The sequence below is a fragment of the Malaclemys terrapin genome, chromosome 2 (genome assembly GCF_027887155.1).
Source record: "Malaclemys terrapin pileata isolate rMalTer1 chromosome 2, rMalTer1.hap1, whole genome shotgun sequence".
Classification (NCBI taxonomy): domain Eukaryota; kingdom Metazoa; phylum Chordata; order Testudines; family Emydidae; genus Malaclemys; species Malaclemys terrapin.
Window position 1 is genome coordinate 164,174,651 of NC_071506.1, and position 13,385 is coordinate 164,188,035.

Here is a 13,385-nt window from a genome sequence, read left to right on the forward strand (position 1 = left end):
AAAAAACAAGAGGTTTCGCAAGCATGTTTTCGATCAAAAAGAAAATTTTGTTATCTTTGGGCAACCAAGAAGGACTCTCTGAAACCATGGTTAACTGGAAATTCAATTTTTAGAGGAAAATGTCACATAGCGGAGCAAAACATAGTACTTTTACTTAAAAACGCCTTTGCAAGGTTTTATGGGCTCTGCTAGAAAAAAAATCAACTGTTGCAGACAAAAATCTCGGTTTTCTCTAAAAGGCTGATTTTTCTGTACCAAAAGAGTTTCTAGACGTTTTGGATAACGAAAGCTAAAGTTTCGCTGAAATGGCTATTCCAGCCAGTGAATACACTTTTCACCAAGCTTTCGAGCTGCACAGTAGTTTCCTGTCCTAAAAAGGATAGCGTTCATCTCTAGTTACTTGAAAAATCAATTTTGGGGAGAAAAATGGCTCTCATTTTTTGACCATTCCTTTAAGCAAAACATAATGCTATTACTTAGACATGCTTTTCCATTGAAAAAAATAATACTGTTGACTGGCTTCTACAAGGGAAAAACAACAACTTTTTCAGGAACAATTGCTGTTTTCTCTGAAAAGCTGATATTCTGTAGCAAAAACGGTTCCTGGCGCTCTTGATAAGGAAAGCTAATGTTTCTGAGGAAATCTGTATTCCTGCCAGTGAATATGCTTTTCCTCACTCTTTCTATTTGCACGAGAATATCTTGTAAGAGAAAACATCAATTCTGTTGCAAAAGAAAAAAGAACGTGTTAAACGATAGTTACCTGGAAAATCAATTTCGGGGAGCAAAAGGATCAACTTTTGCAGGAAAGAAATCTTTTTCCCTGAAAAGAAAACGAAGTCTCATCAAAAACCGTTTCTTAAACGAAATTATTGTTATTCTTTAGAAAGCTGGGGGGGAAGAGGTTTCATTCGATGGAAAACAGAAGTCAGTGAAATCGACCCTTTTGATCAAAATAATTAATTCTCTACGGCCTGAAAAACAACTTTAGAGACAAAAAAAAGAACTATCTTCTTGCCAATTGGTGCTCTCTTAGTAAAACATTTCCCACTGTATTATTTCTCCTTGGAAAAGCGTTTTTAATAGGGAAAAGGATGTTTTAAGACTAAGCTTCGTCAAAACAGTGATTGAAACCTTTTCTGCAAAATATGGCTCTTCCTAGGAAACTATAGTTTTTACAAATTCCCTTTTCTTTGAAAAACGCAAACATTATCAATTTTGGCTTAGATGGAGCCAAACTATTGCTTGCGAAACCACTGCCTTTTTTTAGCCACAGTATTCAGCGTCAATTTGTCTATGCACCTAATAATCGCTCTCATCTGGCGTGAGGGTTAGGGCTCTTAAGATTTCGGCTTCCCGCCCTAGGCTTAGGGTTCGGGTGGGTATGCCACTTAGCGTTAGGATGTCGGTTTCTCTGGGGAGAACTCCCCGCGCTCGTGTTAGGGTTCTTATAGCTAGGACTCCTCGCCATAGGGTTAGTGTTCCTATGCGTAGGCCACTTGGAGTCGGTGATGGTTTCGATGGGAATGGGCTTAGAGTTTTGGTTCCTACGGGTAGGCAACTTGGAGTTATAGTTACGGTTGCTCTTGATAGCGCTCCCCGCCCTAGGGTTAGGGTTCCTATGGGTGGGGTTCCCCATCTCAGAGTTAGGGTTCCTATGGAAAAGACACTTGGAGATAAGATTAAGGTTCCTAACGGTAGGCCTCTTGGAGTTAGGATTGAGTTTCTATGGTCAGGGTTTCCCGCCCTAGGGTTAGGATTCCTCTGGGTGGGGTTCCTGACCCTAGGGTGAGGTTTCTTATAGATAGGCCTCTCGGCGTTAGGGTGAGAAGTCTTATACTTCCCGCCCTAGGGTTAGAGTTCCTGTGGGTATGGCTCCCTGCCATAGGTTAGGGTTCGGACACGTTGTGTTAGGCTTAGTGTTTGCATGAGTTGGCTTCTTTGGGTTCGGGTTCCTATGTCATGCCACTTAGAATTAAGTTGATGGTTCCTCTGGGCAGGGTTCCCCACTGTAGGAAGAGGGTTGCTGGGGCCAGGGCTCCCCACCCTCGGGTTACGTATACTAGAGCTTGGCTCCCGGCGCTACGGTTCTTCTAGGTAGTGCTCCCCGCTCTAGGCTTAGAGTTACTGGGGGTAGTCGACACGTAGTAAGGGTTAAAGTTCCTCTGGCTGGGGCTCCTATGAGTAGGTCACTTGGTGTTCTAATTATGCTTCCTATAGATAGGGCTCCTCGCCCTCGCTTTAGCATTCCTAGGGGTATGGACCCCCTAGGGTTTGGAGTCCTATAGTTAGAGCTCCCAGCCCTAGCTGCTATGGGAGGGCTCCCTGTGGTACAGTTGGGGATTGAATGGGGAAGCTACATGGAAATAAGGTTAGGGCTCCTCTCGGTAGGCCACTTGGAAATAGAATTAGGGTTCCTCTGGGTAGGGCTCCCGGCCCTAGGATTAGTGGGACTTACGTGTAGGGATCCCCGCCGTAGAGACAGGGTTCCTGTGAGGGCTCCTATCCGTTGGCCTCTTGGAGTTAGGACTGGTTTTCTATGCGTAGGCCTCCCCGCCCTAGTGTTAGGGTTCTTATAGCTAGGACTCCTCGCCATAGGGTTAGTGTTCCTATGCCATAGGGTTCCTATGGTTCGGGCTTTACTGTTTCTATGGGTCGGGCTCCCTGACTTAGGGTTTGGGTTCCTACGGCGACAGCTCCCCATCTTCGCATTAGGGTTCCTATGGGTTGGACCCTTGCAGTCATAGTTAGGCTCCCTTTGCGTAGACGACTTGGAGATAAGGTTAGGGTTCTGATGTGTAGGCCACTTGGAATTAGTGCCAGGATTTCTAAGGTTGGGGCTCCCCGTCCTAGGGTTAGAGTTCCTACGGCTTGGCCAATTGGTGTTAGGGTTAGTGGTTGCATCTTACTTGCTGTCTGTCATGAACCTAGCACTGAGCTTTCAAAACAGCTTTTCTGTATTGTCGTCTTCCATTATTGAGGTCGAGCTACTACCTGACGCCTGGTTGTTGCTCCTTGAGCTAGATTCCCTGCTACTTTAGGCACTTAAATACCAGAGTATATAATACTCCTGTTCAGCTGCTGCCTATCCGCGTAGGTTCTAAAACTCTCTTGGCACCTACATTTTTGCAGTAAAGTCTCCCGAGATGCCTGTGCACTGTAGCCCCAGCCCCAGTATTTGATGCTTAAAGCGCAGAAGAACGCACTAACCGGGCGAAATCCCTCTACCTACTTTGCTTGTGGGTCTCGACCCAGTAAGGATTTCACCTACCATATTGGGTCCCAAAAGACTAGCTCACACAAACGGACAAGAGGAGGGGGTTCCTCCGGATAAGTTTGCTTTGGGCCAAATAATAAAATAGCAATTCTTAAGCCCTTTGTAGGGCCAGGAAGGGATTTGGATCGAAAAACTGTGGGTGAAAAAACAAGAGGTTTCGCAAGCATGTTTTCGATCAAAAAGAAAATTTTGTTATCTTTGGGCAACCAAGAAGGACTCTCTGAAACCATGGTTAACTGGAAATTCAATTTTTAGAGGAAAATGTCACATAGCGGAGCAAAACATAGTACTTTTACTTAAAAACGCCTTTGCAAGGTTTTATGGGCTCTGCTAGAAAAAAATCAACTGTTGCAGACAAAAATCTCGGTTTTCTCTAAAAGGCTGATTTTTCTGTACCAAAAGAGTTTCTAGACGTTTTGGATAACGAAAGCTAAAGTTTCGCTGAAATGGCTATTCCAGCCAGTGAATACACTTTTCACCAAGCTTTCGAGCTGCACAGTAGTTTCCTGTCCTAAAAAGGATAGCGTTCATCTCTAGTTACTTGAAAAATCAATTTTGGGGAGAAAAATGGCTCTCATTTTTTGACCATTCCTTTAAGCAAAACATAATGCTATTACTTAGACATGCTTTTCCATTGAAAAAAATAATACTGTTGACTGGCTTCTACAAGGGAAAAACAACAACTTTTTCAGGAACAATTGCTGTTTTCTCTGAAAAGCTGATATTCTGTAGCAAAAACGGTTCCTGGCGCTCTTGATAAGGAAAGCTAATGTTTCTGAGGAAATCTGTATTCCTGCCAGTGAATATGCTTTTCCTCACTCTTTCTATTTGCACGAGAATATCTTGTAAGAGAAAACATCAATTCTGTTGCAAAAGAAAAAAGAACGTGTTAAACGATAGTTACCTGGAAAATCAATTTCGGGGAGCAAAAGGATCAACTTTTGCAGGAAAGAAATCTTTTTCCCTGAAAAGAAAACGAAGTCTCATCAAAAACCGTTTCTTAAACGAAATTATTGTTATTCTTTAGAAAGCTGGGGGGGAAGAGGTTTCATTCGATGGAAAACAGAAGTCAGTGAAATCGACCCTTTTGATCAAAATAATTAATTCTCTACGGCCTGAAAAACAACTTTAGAGACAAAAAAAAGAACTATCTTCTTGCCAATTGGTGCTCTCTTAGTAAAACATTTCCCACTGTATTATTTCTCCTTGGAAAAGCGTTTTTAATAGGGAAAAGGATGTTTTAAGACTAAGCTTCGTCAAAACAGTGATTGAAACCTTTTCTGCAAAATATGGCTCTTCCTAGGAAACTATAGTTTTTACAAATTCCCTTTTCTTTGAAAAACGCAAACATTATCAATTTTGGCTTAGATGGAGCCAAACTATTGCTTGCGAAACCACTGCCTTTTTTTAGCCACAGTATTCAGCGTCAATTTGTCTATGCACCTAATAATCGCTCTCATCTGGCGTGAGGGTTAGGGCTCTTAAGATTTCGGCTTCCCGCCCTAGGCTTAGGGTTCGGGTGGGTATGCCACTTAGCGTTAGGATGTCGGTTTCTCTGGGGAGAACTCCCCGCGCTCGTGTTAGGGTTCTTATAGCTAGGACTCCTCGCCATAGGGTTAGTGTTCCTATGCGTAGGCCACTTGGAGTCGGTGATGGTTTCGATGGGAATGGGCTTAGAGTTTTGGTTCCTACGGGTAGGCAACTTGGAGTTATAGTTACGGTTGCTCTTGATAGCGCTCCCCGCCCTAGGGTTAGGGTTCCTATGGGTGGGGTTCCCCATCTCAGAGTTAGGGTTCCTATGGAACAGACACTTGGAGATAAGATTAAGGTTCCTAACGGTAGGCCTCTTGGAGTTAGGATTGAGTTTCTATGGTCAGGGTTTCCCGCCCTAGGGTTAGGATTCCTCTGGGTGGGGTTCCTGACCCTAGGGTGAGGTTTCTTATAGATAGGCCTCTCGGCGTTAGGGTGAGAAGTCTTATACTTCCCGCCCTAGGGTTAGAGTTCCTGTGGGTATGGCTCCCTGCCATAGGTTAGGGTTCGGACACGTTGTGTTAGGCTTAGTGTTTGCATGAGTTGGCTTCTTTGGGTTCGGGTTCCTATGTCATGCCACTTAGAATTAAGTTGATGGTTCCTCTGGGCAGGGTTCCCCACTGTAGGAAGAGGGTTGCTGGGGCCAGGGCTCCCCACCCTCGGGTTACGTATACTAGAGCTTGGCTCCCGGCGCTACGGTTCTTCTAGGTAGTGCTCCCCGCTCTAGGCTTAGAGTTACTGGGGGTAGTCGACACGTAGTAAGGGTTAAAGTTCCTCTGGCTGGGGCTCCTATGAGTAGGTCACTTGGTGTTCTAATTATGCTTCCTATAGATAGGGCTCCTCGCCCTCGCTTTAGCATTCCTAGGGGTATGGACCCCCTAGGGTTTGGAGTCCTATAGTTAGAGCTCCCAGCCCTAGCTGCTATGGGAGGGCTCCCTGTGGTACAGTTGGGGATTGTAGGGGTAAGCTACATGGAAATAAGGTTAGGGCTCCTCTCGGTAGGCCACTTGGAAATAGAATTAGGGTTCCTCTGGGTAGGGCTCCCGGCCCTAGGATTAGTGGGACTTACGTGTAGGGATCCCCGCCGTAGAGACAGGGTTCCTGTGAGGGCTCCTATCCGTTGGCCTCTTGGAGTTAGGACTGGTTTTCTATGCGTAGGCCTCCCCGCCCTAGTGTTAGGGTTCTTATAGCTAGGACTCCTCGCCATAGGGTTAGTGTTCCTATGCCATAGGGTTCCTATGGTTCGGGCTTTACTGTTTCTATGGGTCGGGCTCCCTGACTTAGGGTTTGGGTTCCTACGGCGACAGCTCCCCATCTTCGCATTAGGGTTCCTATGGGTTGGACCCTTGCAGTCATAGTTAGGCTCCCTTTGCGTAGACGACTTGGAGATAAGGTTAGGGTTCTGATGTGTAGGCCACTTGGAATTAGTGCCAGGATTTCTAAGGTTGGGGCTCCCCGTCCTAGGGTTAGAGTTCCTACGGCTTGGCCAATTGGTGTTAGGGTTAGTGGTTGCATCTTACTTGCTGTCTGTCATGAACCTAGCACTGAGCTTTCAAAACAGCTTTTCTGTATTGTCGTCTTCCATTATTGAGGTCGAGCTACTACCTGACGCCTGGTTGTTGCTCCTTGAGCTAGATTCCCTGCTACTTTAGGCACTTAAATACCAGAGTATATAATACTCCTGTTCAGCTGCTGCCTATCCGCGTAGGTTCTAAAACTCTCTTGGCACCTACATTTTTGCAGTAAAGTCTCCCGAGATGCCTGTGCACTGTAGCCCCAGCCCCAGTATTTGATGCTTAAAGCGCAGAAGAACGCACTAACCGGGCGAAATCCCTCTACCTACTTTGCTTGTGGGTCTCGACCCAGTAAGGATTTCACCTACCATATTGGGTCCCAAAAGACTAGCTCACACAAACGGACAAGAGGAGGGGGTTCCTCCGGATAAGTTTGCTTTGGGCCAAATAATAAAATAGCAATTCTTAAGCCCTTTGTAGGGCCAGGAAGGGATTTGGATCGAAAAACTGTGGGTGAAAAAACAAGAGGTTTCGCAAGCATGTTTTCGATCAAAAAGAAAATTTTGTTATCTTTGGGCAACCAAGAAGGACTCTCTGAAACCATGGTTAACTGGAAATTCAATTTTTAGAGGAAAATGTCACATAGCGGAGCAAAACATAGTACTTTTACTTAAAAACGCCTTTGCAAGGTTTTATGGGCTCTGCTAGAAAAAAAATCAACTGTTGCAGACAAAAATCTCGGTTTTCTCTAAAAGGCTGATTTTTCTGTACCAAAAGAGTTTCTAGACGTTTTGGATAACGAAAGCTAAAGTTTCGCTGAAATGGCTATTCCAGCCAGTGAATACACTTTTCACCAAGCTTTCGAGCTGCACAGTAGTTTCCTGTCCTAAAAAGGATAGCGTTCATCTCTAGTTACTTGAAAAATCAATTTTGGGGAGAAAAATGGCTCTCATTTTTTGACCATTCCTTTAAGCAAAACATAATGCTATTACTTAGACATGCTTTTCCATTGAAAAAAATAATACTGTTGACTGGCTTCTACAAGGGAAAAACAACAACTTTTTCAGGAACAATTGCTGTTTTCTCTGAAAAGCTGATATTCTGTAGCAAAAACGGTTCCTGGCGCTCTTGATAAGGAAAGCTAATGTTTCTGAGGAAATCTGTATTCCTGCCAGTGAATATGCTTTTCCTCACTCTTTCTATTTGCACGAGAATATCTTGTAAGAGAAAACATCAATTCTGTTGCAAAAGAAAAAAGAACGTGTTAAACGATAGTTACCTGGAAAATCAATTTCGGGGAGCAAAAGGATCAACTTTTGCAGGAAAGAAATCTTTTTCCCTGAAAAGAAAACGAAGTCTCATCAAAAACCGTTTCTTAAACGAAATTATTGTTATTCTTTAGAAAGCTGGGGGGGAAGAGGTTTCATTCGATGGAAAACAGAAGTCAGTGAAATCGACCCTTTTGATCAAAATAATTAATTCTCTACGGCCTGAAAAACAACTTTAGAGACAAAAAAAAGAACTATCTTCTTGCCAATTGGTGCTCTCTTAGTAAAACATTTCCCACTGTATTATTTCTCCTTGGAAAAGCGTTTTTAATAGGGAAAAGGATGTTTTAAGACTAAGCTTCGTCAAAACAGTGATTGAAACCTTTTCTGCAAAATATGGCTCTTCCTAGGAAACTATAGTTTTTACAAATTCCCTTTTCTTTGAAAAACGCAAACATTATCAATTTTGGCTTAGATGGAGCCAAACTATTGCTTGCGAAACCACTGCCTTTTTTTAGCCACAGTATTCAGCGTCAATTTGTCTATGCACCTAATAATCGCTCTCATCTGGCGTGAGGGTTAGGGCTCTTAAGATTTCGGCTTCCCGCCCTAGGCTTAGGGTTCGGGTGGGTATGCCACTTAGCGTTAGGATGTCGGTTTCTCTGGGGAGAACTCCCCGCGCTCGTGTTAGGGTTCTTATAGCTAGGACTCCTCGCCATAGGGTTAGTGTTCCTATGCGTAGGCCACTTGGAGTCGGTGATGGTTTCGATGGGAATGGGCTTAGAGTTTTGGTTCCTACGGGTAGGCAACTTGGAGTTATAGTTACGGTTGCTCTTGATAGCGCTCCCCGCCCTAGGGTTAGGGTTCCTATGGGTGGGGTTCCCCATCTCAGAGTTAGGGTTCCTATGGAAAAGACACATGGAGATAAGATTAAGGTTCCTAACGGTAGGCCTCTTGGAGTTAGGATTGAGTTTCTATGGTCAGGGTTTCCCGCCCTAGGGTTAGGATTCCTCTGGGTGGGGTTCCTGACCCTAGGGTGAGGTTTCTTATAGATAGGCCTCTCGGCGTTAGGGTGAGAAGTCTTATACTTCCCGCCCTAGGGTTAGAGTTCCTGTGGGTATGGCTCCCTGCCATAGGTTAGGGTTCGGACACGTTGTGTTAGGCTTAGTGTTTGCATGAGTTGGCTTCTTTGGGTTCGGGTTCCTATGTCATGCCACTTAGAATTAAGTTGATGGTTCCTCTGGGCAGGGTTCCCCACTGTAGGAAGAGGGTTGCTGGGGCCAGGGCTCCCCACCCTCGGGTTACGTATACTAGAGCTTGGCTCCCGGCGCTACGGTTCTTCTAGGTAGTGCTCCCCGCTCTAGGCTTAGAGTTACTGGGGGTAGTCGACACGTAGTAAGGGTTAAAGTTCCTCTGGCTGGGGCTCCTATGAGTAGGTCACTTGGTGTTCTAATTATGCTTCCTATAGATAGGGCTCCTCGCCCTCGCTTTAGCATTCCTAGGGGTATGGACCCCCTAGGGTTTGGAGTCCTATAGTTAGAGCTCCCAGCCCTAGCTGCTATGGGAGGGCTCCCTGTGGTACAGTTGGGGATTGTAGGGGTAAGCTACATGGAAATAAGGTTAGGGCTCCTCTCGGTAGGCCACTTGGAAATAGAATTAGGGTTCCTCTGGGTAGGGCTCCCGGCCCTAGGATTAGTGGGACTTACGTGTAGGGATCCCCGCCGTAGAGACAGGGTTCCTGTGAGGGCTCCTATCCGTTGGCCTCTTGGAGTTAGGACTGGTTTTCTATGCGTAGGCCTCCCCGCCCTAGTGTTAGGGTTCTTATAGCTAGGACTCCTCGCCATAGGGTTAGTGTTCCTATGCCATAGGGTTCCTATGGTTCGGGCTTTACTGTTTCTATGGGTCGGGCTCCCTGACTTAGGGTTTGGGTTCCTACGGCGACAGCTCCCCATCTTCGCATTAGGGTTCCTATGGGTTGGACCCTTGCAGTCATAGTTAGGCTCCCTTTGCGTAGACGACTTGGAGATAAGGTTAGGGTTCTGATGTGTAGGCCACTTGGAATTAGTGCCAGGATTTCTAAGGTTGGGGCTCCCCGTCCTAGGGTTAGAGTTCCTACGGCTTGGCCAATTGGTGTTAGGGTTAGTGGTTGCATCTTACTTGCTGTCTGTCATGAACCTAGCACTGAGCTTTCAAAACAGCTTTTCTGTATTGTCGTCTTCCATTATTGAGGTCGAGCTACTACCTGACGCCTGGTTGTTGCTCCTTGAGCTAGATTCCCTGCTACTTTAGGCACTTAAATACCAGAGTATATAATACTCCTGTTCAGCTGCTGCCTATCCGCGTAGGTTCTAAAACTCTCTTGGCACCTACATTTTTGCAGTAAAGTCTCCCGAGATGCCTGTGCACTGTAGCCCCAGCCCCAGTATTTGATGCTTAAAGCGCAGAAGAACGCACTAACCGGGCGAAATCCCTCTACCTACTTTGCTTGTGGGTCTCGACCCAGTAAGGATTTCACCTACCATATTGGGTCCCAAAAGACTAGCTCACACAAACGGACAAGAGGAGGGGGTTCCTCCGGATAAGTTTGCTTTGGGCCAAATAATAAAATAGCAATTCTTAAGCCCTTTGTAGGGCCAGGAAGGGATTTGGATCGAAAAACTGTGGGTGAAAAAACAAGAGGTTTCGCAAGCATGTTTTCGATCAAAAAGAAAATTTTGTTATCTTTGGGCAACCAAGAAGGACTCTCTGAAACCATGGTTAACTGGAAATTCAATTTTTAGAGGAAAATGTCACATAGCGGAGCAAAACATAGTACTTTTACTTAAAAACGCCTTTGCAAGGTTTTATGGGCTCTGCTAGAAAAAAATCAACTGTTGCAGACAAAAATCTCGGTTTTCTCTAAAAGGCTGATTTTTCTGTACCAAAAGAGTTTCTAGACGTTTTGGATAACGAAAGCTAAAGTTTCGCTGAAATGGCTATTCCAGCCAGTGAATACACTTTTCACCAAGCTTTCGAGCTGCACAGTAGTTTCCTGTCCTAAAAAGGATAGCGTTCATCTCTAGTTACTTGAAAAATCAATTTTGGGGAGAAAAATGGCTCTCATTTTTTGACCATTCCTTTAAGCAAAACATAATGCTATTACTTAGACATGCTTTTCCATTGAAAAAAATAATACTGTTGACTGGCTTCTACAAGGGAAAAACAACAACTTTTTCAGGAACAATTGCTGTTTTCTCTGAAAAGCTGATATTCTGTAGCAAAAACGGTTCCTGGCGCTCTTGATAAGGAAAGCTAATGTTTCTGAGGAAATCTGTATTCCTGCCAGTGAATATGCTTTTCCTCACTCTTTCTATTTGCACGAGAATATCTTGTAAGAGAAAACATCAATTCTGTTGCAAAAGAAAAAAGAACGTGTTAAACGATAGTTACCTGGAAAATCAATTTCGGGGAGCAAAAGGATCAACTTTTGCAGGAAAGAAATCTTTTTCCCTGAAAAGAAAACGAAGTCTCATCAAAAACCGTTTCTTAAACGAAATTATTGTTATTCTTTAGAAAGCTGGGGGGGAAGAGGTTTCATTCGATGGAAAACAGAAGTCAGTGAAATCGACCCTTTTGATCAAAATAATTAATTCTCTACGGCCTGAAAAACAACTTTAGAGACAAAAAAAAGAACTATCTTCTTGCCAATTGGTGCTCTCTTAGTAAAACATTTCCCACTGTATTATTTCTCCTTGGAAAAGCGTTTTTAATAGGGAAAAGGATGTTTTAAGACTAAGCTTCGTCAAAACAGTGATTGAAACCTTTTCTGCAAAATATGGCTCTTCCTAGGAAACTATAGTTTTTACAAATTCCCTTTTCTTTGAAAAACGCAAACATTATCAATTTTGGCTTAGATGGAGCCAAACTATTGCTTGCGAAACCACTGCCTTTTTTTAGCCACAGTATTCAGCGTCAATTTGTCTATGCACCTAATAATCGCTCTCATCTGGCGTGAGGGTTAGGGCTCTTAAGATTTCGGCTTCCCGCCCTAGGCTTAGGGTTCGGGTGGGTATGCCACTTAGCGTTAGGATGTCGGTTTCTCTGGGGAGAACTCCCCGCGCTCGTGTTAGGGTTCTTATAGCTAGGACTCCTCGCCATAGGGTTAGTGTTCCTATGCGTAGGCCACTTGGAGTCGGTGATGGTTTCGATGGGAATGGGCTTAGAGTTTTGGTTCCTACGGGTAGGCAACTTGGAGTTATAGTTACGGTTGCTCTTGATAGCGCTCCCCGCCCTAGGGTTAGGGTTCCTATGGGTGGGGTTCCCCATCTCAGAGTTAGGGTTCCTATGGAACAGACACTTGGAGATAAGATTAAGGTTCCTAACGGTAGGCCTCTTGGAGTTAGGATTGAGTTTCTATGGTCAGGGTTTCCCGCCCTAGGGTTAGGATTCCTCTGGGTGGGGTTCCTGACCCTAGGGTGAGGTTTCTTATAGATAGGCCTCTCGGCGTTAGGGTGAGAAGTCTTATACTTCCCGCCCTAGGGTTAGAGTTCCTGTGGGTATGGCTCCCTGCCATAGGTTAGGGTTCGGACACGTTGTGTTAGGCTTAGTGTTTGCATGAGTTGGCTTCTTTGGGTTCGGGTTCCTATGTCATGCCACTTAGAATTAAGTTGATGGTTCCTCTGGGCAGGGTTCCCCACTGTAGGAAGAGGGTTGCTGGGGCCAGGGCTCCCCACCCTCGGGTTACGTATACTAGAGCTTGGCTCCCGGCGCTACGGTTCTTCTAGGTAGTGCTCCCCGCTCTAGGCTTAGAGTTACTGGGGGTAGTCGACACGTAGTAAGGGTTAAAGTTCCTCTGGCTGGGGCTCCTATGAGTAGGTCACTTGGTGTTCTAATTATGCTTCCTATAGATAGGGCTCCTCGCCCTCGCTTTAGCATTCCTAGGGGTATGGACCCCCTAGGGTTTGGAGTCCTATAGTTAGAGCTCCCAGCCCTAGCTGCTATGGGAGGGCTCCCTGTGGTACAGTTGGGGATTGTAGGGGTAAGCTACATGGAAATAAGGTTAGGGCTCCTCTCGGTAGGCCACTTGGAAATAGAATTAGGGTTCCTCTGGGTAGGGCTCCCGGCCCTAGGATTAGTGGGACTTACGTGTAGGGATCCCCGCCGTAGAGACAGGGTTCCTGTGAGGGCTCCTATCCGTTGGCCTCTTGGAGTTAGGACTGGTTTTCTATGCGTAGGCCTCCCCGCCCTAGTGTTAGGGTTCTTATAGCTAGGACTCCTCGCCATAGGGTTAGTGTTCCTATGCCATAGGGTTCCTATGGTTCGGGCTTTACTGTTTCTATGGGTCGGGCTCCCTGACTTAGGGTTTGGGTTCCTACGGCGACAGCTCCCCATCTTCGCATTAGGGTTCCTATGGGTTGGACCCTTGCAGTCATAGTTAGGCTCCCTTTGCGTAGACGACTTGGAGATAAGGTTAGGGTTCTGATGTGTAGGCCACTTGGAATTAGTGCCAGGATTTCTAAGGTTGGGGCTCCCCGTCCTAGGGTTAGAGTTCCTACGGCTTGGCCAATTGGTGTTAGGGTTAGTGGTTGCATCTTACTTGCTGTCTGTCATGAACCTAGCACTGAGCTTTCAAAACAGCTTTTCTGTATTGTCGTCTTCCATTATTGAGGTCGAGCTACTACCTGACGCCTGGTTGTTGCTCCTTGAGCTAGATTCCCTGCTACTTTAGGCACTTAAATACCAGAGTATATAATACTCCTGTTCAGCTGCTGCCTATCCGCGTAGGTTCTAAAACTCTCTTGGCACCTACATTTTTGC